The following is a 12,459-nucleotide window of genomic DNA, read 5'->3' as shown; positions in this document are numbered from 1 at the left end:
AAGCATAGGTAGTTGAACACCAGCAAAATAGGATCCTAACTTTAGAAATGAAATCTCACTATGAATATGAGTCATCCAAACCATGAACAGAAACCATGTTTCTTCCTCAGAATTTCCATCTCAGCAAATGAATCATCTTGATTCCTCTCTTTTCCTCACTATTATCTTCTTTCCATCAGCAAGTCCTGTGGACTGTAACTCCAAACTATCACAAATCTATTCATTTTCTTCATTTTAATACTACTAACTTGGGTCATGTCACCACAATCTGTTGCCTCCCATCACCAGAATGTCTGTAACTAGCATTCTAAAAGACTCTGCGATTCCACATTTGCCCCAATATCACACCTATAATTCACTCCCCAAATCCAGGGAAATTGTCTAAAAATATTAATCATGCCCTAGCTGGTTTGGCTCAGTGGATAGAGTGTTGGCCTACAGAATGAAGGGTCCTGGGTTCAATTCCAGTCAAGGGCACATGCCCAGGTTGCGGGCTCAATCCCCATTGTGGGGCGTGCAGGACGCAGCTGATCAATGATTCTCTCATCATTAATGTTTCTATCTCTTTCTCTCCTTCTCCCTTCCTCTCTGAAATCAATAAAAATATATTTTAAAAAATAAAAAATGACAATATTAATCATATAGTGTTTTCTTTTTTTTTTTTTTTTTTTTTTTTTTTTTTTTTTATTGCTTAAAGTATTACAAAGGGTATTACATATGTGTCCATTTTATCCCCCCGCCCTAGACAGTCCCCTAGCCTCCCCTATCCCCCAATGTCTTATGTCCACTGGTTATGCTTCTATGCATGCATACAAGTCCTTTAGTTGATCTCTTACCCCCCTACCTCCTGCCCCGTAACCCTCCCCGGCCTTCCTGCTGCAGTTTGACAATCTCTAAAATTTATTGTCTTTGCATTGCTCTTAGAATAAAAGTGTTGTGGTCTACAAAGACCTGCAAAATTTGGTTTTTACTTACATTTATCTCAAATTATATATATATAGATAGATAGATAGATAGATAGATAGATAGATAGATAGATATACTCTCCATTTCTCTATCTTATCCCATTCATTTTGGTCCTCCAATTTGTCAAATTCATTCCTGCCTTAGAGACTGCACTAGCTGGTCCCACTTCCTAGATGTTGTTGCTCTTGATCTTTCCTCAGAAGAGCCTTTTTCATCAGTTGAAATATCAGGTTCTCTAACAGGTATCCTAAACTATCCTATAAAAGGGCTCTCCCTCATTATCACATTACCCTATTTAATTTTTATAGTGCTTATCTTATATAATAAAAGGCTAATATGCAAATTGTCCCCTCAACCAGGAGTTCAACCAGGGAGTGGGGCTGGCCACCAACTACCCACAGCCCCTCCCCCTGCCTGTCTCTACCCCCAACCGGCCCCCCACCCTAATCAGGGGCAGGGCTGGCCAGCCAACTACCTGCAGCCCCTCCCCCCTGGCCATGCATGAATTCGTGCACCAGGCCTCTAATTATTATATAAAACATTCTGTTTATTTTCTGTTGTATCTTCATGTAGAATGTATGCTCCACAAGAAGAAGAAGTTTATAGGTACTAATCATTTTGGTCAGAATATACATTGTGTAGAATGCAGATGCTTCAGACTCAGATTTACTTGATGAATGTATTAAAAAGAAAAAGTTGTGGAGAAAGACTGAATTTGCTTCATGGTAAATTAGGAGCCTGGGAAGTACAGAACAGTGATGACAAGGATGTCAGGTGCAAAATCATGACATCGTAAAGAAACAAATTGGGAACAGACCTTAGTACATTACTCAATATTAGACAAGCTTTACTAGATCTTGTTGCAATGACTTGTAAGGTCCTGAGAAATGCCAACTACCAAAAAGACTAGGTAGAAAGAAAACAGAAAGGTGACCTGCCTTCCAGGGGACATTTGAAAGAAAACAAGGGAACATCCTTTGGACTAAAAAAGTGCCTGTTTTTGATATTCTTGGGCACAGGGTTAGAACCTGTTTTTGTTTTTGTTTTCAGCCCATCACTGCCTTTGACAGAGTGAAAAGACTTCTAGCCTAAAGCTAGCTTGATTCTCATTCTGAACATCTTTGATGAGACAGATAGTAGTTACCCTGAAAATTTGTGGATCAAAATTGAGGCTATTGCACTAGACTCTGTATATGAAATATTTGAACTGAAATATTTTGTTTGGCTTTAGTGATTTTTTAGTGAAATTTCTAATATGTGTCATGCTTTACAGAATACTAGATTGTTTATTAGTCATGAACTATCTAATCTATGTAGTTGATTAACTGATTTTTAAATTTTCATTTAGATATTTTAACCAACCCAAAGGGTGATTTTCTCCAATCAACTCTCTGCCCCCTGTTTATCCTGTGCTATTTGTAATGTACAATTCTAACTATCTACTAAAACTGGATATTTCCTTATTTCCTCCTTATTCCTCAGAATCCACCAGGCTGTTGCCTTAGGCATGTAGTAGAATATTTTCCTTAATGTGTGAGACTGAATTTTTAAAGCCATGCATTGATTATGTCTATTTTTCAACATTGGTGAATTTTATTATAATAAGAGGATCACATAAGTATTTTCAGCTCATCTAAGTAGTGTCAGAATTTCATCTTTTTTCCAAAGCAACTGTTGAGTTAAGTGGTAGTCATAGTAAAATATGTAGAGCACCATCATTTGATAGCAATCACTGCCAGAAAAGGAAGATTATAATCACTGACATTCGTCACTTTAGCTTTTGCTAGTTTTTTAAAAATGATGACAATCTACGGCCTTCTCTAGTATAAACTAGCATTTCCCCCAGTCACATCATCACTTGCTTTTTGTTGTTTTTAGATGAGACCAGCTGCCTTGTGATCACTGAAATGTCAGGGGAAAAAATCATTTCCCACAAGAGAGAGAAAAAATTAAATATTCTAAGAGGCAAAACTCCCACAGAAATCTTAAAGAACTAAAGGAGTGATTCTCTGCTTGATGTACATGGGCTACTTCCATTAGTGCTAATGGCAGTTTTGAATACACTAACAGGCAAGGCTGCTCACAAAGTGCTCCGTCTGCTCTCTCTAGTTTGTATTTATAGAACAAAGACACAGACAATGCCACAGATTTTTAAAAGGAAAAGAATAACATGCGAATATCTGTTTTATCTACTACAAATATTTTATTCATGCATGACCACAGAGGAGTGACAGAACCAATCTGGGTATTACTCTTCTCAATTCCAAACTTGAGAATGAAGCTAAATAATTAAAAACAAACAAACAAAAAATTTTCACCTAGAAAATGAAATCATCTGGTCTATTGTTATTAAGTTATCACAATGTTTAGCACCTTAATTATATCAAATAGAATAGCATCTATAAATGGATGCCAATTTATCATCATTTCACCAATTTGATTAAAAACACACACAAAAACATTATATTCCCCTGGGAAGAAGCCAGAGAAAGAAAAGGATGGATAATTTCTCATCAGTAATTTCAAGGGAGTCAAGAATTGCTCTTAATGGGCCTGCAGGAAGTATCTGGGGTGGTAAAGGGAAGAAATAAGTTTCTTTACTTTTTATGAGATAAAATTGAAAAACATTATGAGAGACATAATTAAAATATAACACACACAGCTTTAAAGTACAATTATAAAAAGATAACCCTTGCAAGAACTAACCAAAAGGTAGATGGAGTAGCTATATTAATATTAGACAAATATCTTTTGACATAAAAATATTACTAAAGGTGAAGAGGTACATTTCAAAATAATAATGTTTGAAAGAAAGATTATAATATTTATATATGTATATAAACCAAATAGCATAGTTTCAAAACATGTATAACAATAACTAACAGAACCAAAAGGAGAAATATACATTTCCACAATTGTATGGGACATTTTAACACATTCTTTTCTGTAACTAATAGAATACAAAGGCAGAAAAATAAGTATAAGAATATAGAATATATAGTCATAGCTATTAACGAACTTGATCTCAATGACATATACAGATCATTATACTCAACAAATGCAGAACAAACATTCTACTCAAGTTCATGTGATATGTTTATTAAAATAGACAATATACTGGGCCATAAAGCAAGTCTCAATTCATATAAAGAGCTGAGATCATACAGACTATGTTCCCTGACCACAGTGGAGGTAAACTAGATATCAATAACTGAAAGATAGCTTATGAAAAATAAAAATGTAGCCCTTGATATTCAGGAGCTGGTGGGACACAATAGGCCTTGATATTAAAGCTGACCTGGTGCTCACAGTTAAGCCTTATGGTTCTCTGGTTGGAGATAATCTCAAAAAATACCTATGTCAGACAAAATCACTCTGAGACAATGACAGAGTGAGATAGAGCAAGACTACTTTATAATTTCATTTAAACATAGACAAAAACAAGGTCAATGTTCTCCCAACAAAATACCAAACATCCCCCACTTCTCAGCTAATATGAGTAACTCATATTACTTTATCAAATATAGCTTCCACAGCTTCTCTGGACTGTCCTGCCTATAGATGAGATATATTGAGATAACCAATCAAAAGTGTCCCTCTTTTTTTTTTAATCCTCACTATAGGACATGCTTTGAGGGAGGAGGGTGGGGGGGAGAGAGAGAGAGACATCAAAACATCAATCAATTGGTTGTCTTCCTTACATGCCCTGACAAAGGGATCAAATTTGTAACCCAGGCATGTGCATGACCCTCAACCCTTTGGAGCAGGGGACAATGCTCAACCAACTGAGCCAACTGAGCCACCCCTGCCTGGCAAATTGTCCCTCTTTCTAACAGCACCTAATCAAGAGCAAACCCTCACTTTCTTGAACCCTCTCCAAAATTACACAACAAAACGCAATTCCTATAATTGGTTCTTTATTAACACCTTACTACTAAAATGTCTCATGGTTCCCTATAATATAAATTCTGCCTTGCTGGAATGAGTAATAGACAAAACTTATTGAACCACAGATGTATACCTTTGATCCTTGGCTGGGTGTCATCAACAGTTGAAACCCTTTGCAAACTCTTTGAAAAATAAGCAGCATTCTTCTTAATAACCCACAGAGCATCAAATAAATTACAGTGAATTAGAAAATATTTTTAATTGAGTGAGTGATAATAAAAATAATTTATCAAAATGATTTTGGATACAATTAAAACTTTTCTTGGAATGAAATGTATGATAAAAAAAATCCCCTACAATTTCTAGCAGAGGATGGGGAAAAATAACCACTTGAAATATGCCCAGAATATTCTCCATAACAAAGGCCAGCTCTCTAGAGGAAAAGGGGCAGTTAGTCAACTCCAACCCCCTGGAAACTTCTTCTCTACTATAAAGGAAGAAAAAATAAAAGACTAAGAATTGCAATTCAAGTGAATAGCTCAAGGACTCATACCCACAACTAAAAAAACAAATTTAATTTTAAGATTATAAAGTGTTTTTTTCTCTTCAACACCTTACTACAACATCAATAAGGTTTTAGTGCAATAACAGTTGATTAAGAGAGTTGCAAGACATAGACTATTTAGAAAGAGATATTAGGGAAACCAAAAACAATGGGAAGGGAAAATAACCCAACAAGCACACTAGTGGAAAGTAAAGCCTCTTGAACCTACAGCTACACAACACAGTCCCTAGGCAGATCAGCGTAAACCTCACACTAAAAGTTCCATTACCTTAGTTCCTATTACCTAATACATCATGTCTAGCTTTCAACAAAAAACTAAAAGTTTATGTAAAAGGCAAGAAGAAACATAGTCTGGAGAAACAAAGCAAGCATCAGAACCATATGATACAGACTTTGGAATTGTGAATAAGGGATTTAAAATAACTATGATAAACATGTTTAGGGCCGTAAAGAAAAGTAGACAGCATGCAAGAACAGATGAATAATATAAGCAGAGAGATGAGAGATCTAAGAAAGAATCCACACAAAAACTGCTAGAAATAAAGAAGCGCTGCAACAAAATAAAGGATATCTTTGATGGCTCATAAGTAGACTGGACACAGTTGAGGTAAAAATTAGTGAGGTTAAAGAAACATCAATAAAACTTCCCAAATTAAAATGCAAAAAAATAATAATAGAGAAAAAAAGGAATATAGAATATCCAAGAACTGTTGGATAATTGCAAAAGGTATAAATTGTGCATAATAGAAACACTGGACATTGAACAAAAAGAGAAAGAAGCAGAAGAATTATTTAAATTAATAATGATGTAGAATTTTCTAAGTTCCTTAATGAAGACATCAAAGCACAGATCCAGCCCAAGCAAGATAAACACTGAAACAAACCAAATTAAACAAACGAACAAACCCCACAACTAGGCATATCATATTCAAACTTTAGAAAACTAAAGGCAAAATACAATCTTACAGAAGAATGTCGGGGGGGGGGGTGAGACAACCTTTTACCTATATAGGTGAATAAAGATAGAATTATATTAAATTTCTAGTCATAAAGCATGCAAGCAAGAAGATAGTAAAATATTTAAAGAATTGAAAGAAAAAAACTAATTTAGAATTCTGTGTTCAGCAATATTATAATTATTTTCTCAGACAAACACAAACTCAGGGCCTTGGTTTCCAATAGATCTGATTTGCAAGAAATACCAGAAAAGTTATTCAGAGAGAAGGAAAATGAGATGTAAGAACATCAATCTATGTAAAGAAAGTATTAGCTAAGGAATAAATGAAAGTAATATATAATATTTTATTTTTCTTATTTTTAATTGAACTGATAGATAACTGTGTTCAAAGTAACAGTAGCAATATGTATTGGGTTATTATAGCATATGGATAAGTGACAGGAATGACAGAAATCATATAAAAGATATGAGGGAAGAATTGAAAATACTCTGGTATAAGGTACCTATACTATCCATGAAGCAGAATAGTGTTCTATTCAATGAAAGTAAACACAGATTAGTTGTAAATGTATACTGCAAACTCTAAGGCAGGGGTCCTCAAAATTTTTAAACAGGGGGCCAGTTCACTCTTCCTCAGACCGTTGAAGGGCTGAACTATAGTTTTAAAATAAACTATGAACAAATTCCTATGCACACTGCACATATCTTATTTTGAAGTAAAAAAGCAAAACAGGAACAAATACAATATTTGTATTTGCATGTGGCCCGCGGGCCATAGTTTGAGGACCACTGCTCTAAGGGAAGCACTTAAGAAGCTTAAAAATAAAGTATAATAGTTATGCTGTAATAAAAGAGAAAATAAAATCATATAAAAGTCAATTAAAATAAGAGATTTGGAAGGAGAGTAGATTAAAAAAAGAGAAACATAGAACAAGTGCAATGAATAGAAAACAATTATAAAGTGGTAGATTCCTCCAACTACATCAATAATCACATTAAATGTAAATGATCTAAAAGTCTCAGTTTTAAAACAGAGATTGCCAGAGTAGACCAAAAACAAGACCCAAGTATAGGTTGTCTACAAAAAGCTCACTTTAAACATAAAGACAAAGATAGGTTAAAAATAAAGAGATAGAGAAAGATATACCATGCTAACACTAATCAAAGAAAAGATAGAGTGGCTATGTAAATCTCACACAAGACAGAATTCAGAATGAGAAGAATTATCAGGGATAAATAGAAGCACTATATAAAGGTAAACGGGTCAATACTTTGAGAAGGCATAATGATTTTTAATGTGCATGTGCCTAACAATAGAACATCAAAATAAATGTGGCAAAAAATAGTTACTGTAGGGGTAAAGGCAAATTCACTCATAGTTGAAGACTTAAATACCTATTTATCAGTAATTGGCTGAGTCATCAGGCAGAAAATCAGTAAGAATATAGATAGACTGAAAAGCATCATTAATCAACTTGATATAATTGACATTTCTAGAATGTTACATCCAACCACAGCAAAATCTGTGATAATCTCAAACTCAGGGAACATTCACTGAGATAGACCACATACTAAGCCACAAAACACACCTTAACAAATTTAAAATAATAAAAATCAAACAAAGTATGCTGTCTGACCACAACAGAATTAAAGTGGAATTAAATAATGGAAAAATAGCTGGACAATCACAAAACAAAAATAATTAGAACAGAAACTCATGCAATTTAAATAAGAAGTCAATAAAGAAAATTAATGAAAACAACTGCTTCTTTGAAAAGATAATTTAAAAATTAATAAACCTCTAGCCAAACTAATCAAGAAAAAAAAGACACAAATTACTATATCAGAAATAAAAAAGGAGCATTATTACTTTTTCTCTGAAGTAAAAAACAATAAAAGTATTATAAATAGCCCTAGCCAGTTTGCTCAGTGGATAGAGCGTCGACCTGCAGACTCACTGGTCGCAGGTTCGATTTTGATCAAGGGCACATGCCCAGGTTGCGGGCTTGATCCCCAGTGTGGGGTGTGCAGGAGGCAGCCAATCAATGATTCTCTCATCATTGATGTTTCTATCTTTCTCTCCCTTTCCCTTCCTCTCTGAAATCAATAAAAATGTTTTTTAAGAATTTCCCCTAAAAAAGTATTATGAATAACTCTATGCTCACAGATTTGATAACATAGATGAAGAGGATCAATTATTTGAAAAACACAAAGTAGCAAAAGTTATACCAGGAGAAACAGACAATCTGAATAAGTCTACATCTATTAGAAAAATTACTTGACCTTTGAACAAGTAATGCACAAGGTTAACTAAGGTGGTTTCATGGATGAATTATACTAAGCATTTAAGAAAGAGTTGATATCAATTCTCTACAATCTTATCCAGAAAATAGAAGCAAAGAAAACATTTTCTAACATTCTAAGAGGCCATGATTCCACTAATAGTAAAACCAAATAGACTTCCAGTAAAGGAAAATACAGACCAATATCTCTCATGAATACAGATGTAAAACTCCTCAATAAAATATTGTCAAGTTATCTCTAGCAATATATAAAAAGATTTCTACACTATGACTAAGTGAATTTATATCAGGTATGCAAAACTGGTTCAACATTCAACAACCCACTGATGTAATCAATCACATCCACAGGTAAAAAGAAAAGTCATATGATCAACAATCAATAGATTTAGAAAAACATTTGACACAATCCTCTCAGCAAATTAGAAATGGAGAGAAACTTCCTCAACCTGATAAAGAAAGTTTTCCAAAGTTCTACAGCTACAACATAATTAGTGATAAGAAAATAGATAGTTTCCCTCTATAATTAGGAACAAGGTAAAGATATCATCTCTCACCACTTTTATTCAACATTGAAATGGAAGTTCTAGTGAATGTAATTAGACAAGGAAATAAAAAGTATGAAAATTGGGAAAGAAGAAATAAAACTGTCTTTGCTTGCAGATAAAATTATTGTAGAAAGTAGAGACTCAGCAATGACAAGAAAACTCCTGCAACTAATAAGTGATGTAAGATTAAGTCACAAAAGTCAGTTTCCTATATAACAGCAATAAATACTTGAAAAATTAAAACACAATATCATTGAAATTAGCACCAAGAAAGAAAGAAAGATATAAACTAAAAAGAAAAAAGAGAAAAATGCCTAGATATAAATCTAACAAAATATATATGAAAGATATATGAGGAAAATTACAAAACTCTAATGAAAGCAATCAAACTGGGCTAAATAAATGGAGAGATATTCCATGTTCATTTGAAGATTAAAAGTTAATTCTATATAAAAATATGAATTCTACATGTAAATGTGTCTATATTGTAAATATTAAAATGTCAATTCTTCCCAACTTTATAGATTCAATGCAAGCTCAATCAAAATTCAAGGAAGTTATTCTGTTGATATGGAAGAATGATTCTAAAGTTTATGTGGAAAGACCAAAGATGCAGAATATGAAGTACAATATTGAAGAAGAATAGAGTAAGAAGACTGACATCACCTGACTTCTGGGCTTACTGCCATGCTACAGTAATCAAGACAGAATAATATTGGCAAAAAGAATAGTCAGGTAGGTCAGTGGATTCACATGATCCTTTGCTTCTTTCACAAAGAAGTGAAGGATGATATTTTTCAAAATGGTTTCAAAACAATTGGACATTCATATGTTAAAAATATCTCATCAGATAACCTACACTTTTCACAAAAATTAACTCAAAATGGATTATAGATCTAAATATAAAACTGTGAAGTTACTAGAAGATATAAGAGTAATAATAAGTATAGTGGTTTTGGTGATGAATTTTTAGGTGTAACACCTGAAGCATTATCCATGAATGAAAACAATGATCAATTGGACTTCATTAAAAAATAAAATGAAAAGCTTCCTCTTTATGAAAGACACTATTATAGAATAAAAAGAACAACCACAAATTGGAAGAAAAAATTTGAAAAATACACAACTGATAAAGGGCTGTTTTCCAAAATATATAAAGAACTCACAAAACTTAACAGTAAGAAAATGAACAGCCCGATTAAAAATTGAGCAAAAATCCTGAACAAACAACTCATTAAAGAAGATAAGCAGATGGCAAAGAAGCATACAAAAAGATGCTCTACAATCATACATCAGTAAGGAATTGCAAATTCAAACAACAAAGATACCACTACACAACTATTAGAACAGCCAAAATTCAAAACACTGACAGTGCCAAGTGCTGGTGAAGATGAGGAGCTAGTTATTTAGTGCTGGTGGGAATGCAAAATGGGACCACCACTTTGGGAGACAATTTGGAAGTTTCTTACAAAGCTAAACATTGGCTTGCCTTATGATCCAGCAATGGCACCCTTTGGTATTTACTCAAATTAGTTGAAAACCTTTGTATACACAAAAATCTGTACATGGAATGTTTACAGCAGCTGTATTCATAATTGTCAAAACTTGGAAGCAAGCAAGATGTCCTTCAATAGGAAAATGGGCAAATAAACTATGATACATTGTACAATAGAATATTGTCCAGAGATAAAAAGGTATAAAAAGATACAAGCTATGAAGCAACAAAAAGACATGGATATTAGATACTTTTTGCTAAATAAAAAAAGGCTGTATGCAACATTTTGGAAAGGCCAAACTAGAGATATCATAAAAAGATCAGTAAATTCTAAGAGTCCAAGAAGGAAGCAAAGGGGATGGGTGAAGGAAATAAATAGGTGAAATATAGGGAATTTGGGGGGCAGTAAAATTATTCTGTATTATAATTGTAATGGTGGGTAAATTCCATTATGCATTCATCAAAATCCATAGAACTGTACAACAAAAGAGTGAATCTTAATGTAAAAAATGAACTATAACTCATAAAAACAAATCCATATTGCTTCATTAATTATAAGTGTTAGCATACTAATGCAAGATGTTAATAATAGGGGAAACTCTGTGCCTTGTTGTATAGTGTGTGTGTGTGTGTGTGTGTGTGTGTGTGTGTGTGTGCATGTGTGTGTATTGGAGGAAGTATATGGGGATTCCCTGTACTTTCTGCTTAATTTTTCTATAAATTTAAAATTCTTCAAGTAGGAAAATGTCATTATATAAATGGAGAGAATTATACCAGAAACAACATAAACATTAAGATTTGATTTGGCAGATAACATAAAATAGGTGAAATTTATCTCTGCAAAAAGTGCTATATATTTTTCCATGTGGAGAGAATAATCTAACAGTCACTATAAAAATTTACATAAGTAGAATTTAAATGAAACATGCTACATATTTACTTTACAGAAGTTTATTTTTCAGATCCCATTTAACACAGAGAAAGAATAGTTGCTACATTACCCAGTGTTTTTTAATTTCACTACTGAGCTAAAATATAGATGCAGTGAGAATGAACATTAATCCATATGAAACAAGGTGCTCTCTTAAAGTAAATGGTATTTGTTTTTACTCAGTATTAGCTAAGAGTTCAATTTAATGTGTTATGGAAGAGCATAATGTGGTTAGCAGATTTTTCTACCTACTCCAAGAGCCAGACTAAAGTTCCCCATAGAATTGAATTTGGATATTAGGTAACAGGAAATGTGGCTGCTGATAACTGAGTTACTTTAAACCCTGAATCAGTGACTGGGACATTTTGTCCATTAAGTTTGCAGATGGCAAAGTAGATATGCCATTCACAGCTGCATACAGAGGATAGAACATCTTTGTCTATATTAATCCTATGGATCACTTGACATGACTCATTCAACCTTTCTTTTTATTACATGAAAGGAAGGTAACTGTCAAGACTTAGGATGGTTTTAAAATAGAAACATGCACTATTGCACTATCACTATTTACTCTTAAAAGTTTCAGAGCAACATAGAAATATTCATTTTTCTACCAAGCAATTGGACCAATGGAGGGTAAATTTTGTGGTTTAATATCTCTTCATATCTTATATAATAAAAGGCTCATATGTAAATTGTCTCCATGGGAGTTCAACTGACTGGGAGTTTGGCCCCTCGCTATGATGTGCACTCACCACCAGGTGGTGACATGGAATGAAGGAAAACGCCAGCCTTCATCTGGCAGCCA

Source organism: Myotis myotis, unplaced genomic scaffold (genome assembly GCF_014108235.1).
Source record: "Myotis myotis isolate mMyoMyo1 unplaced genomic scaffold, mMyoMyo1.p scaffold_m19_p_2, whole genome shotgun sequence".
NCBI classification, from domain to species: domain Eukaryota; kingdom Metazoa; phylum Chordata; class Mammalia; order Chiroptera; family Vespertilionidae; genus Myotis; species Myotis myotis.
The sequence above is the reverse complement of the archived record's forward strand: the minus strand, read 5'-3'. Positions refer to the sequence as shown.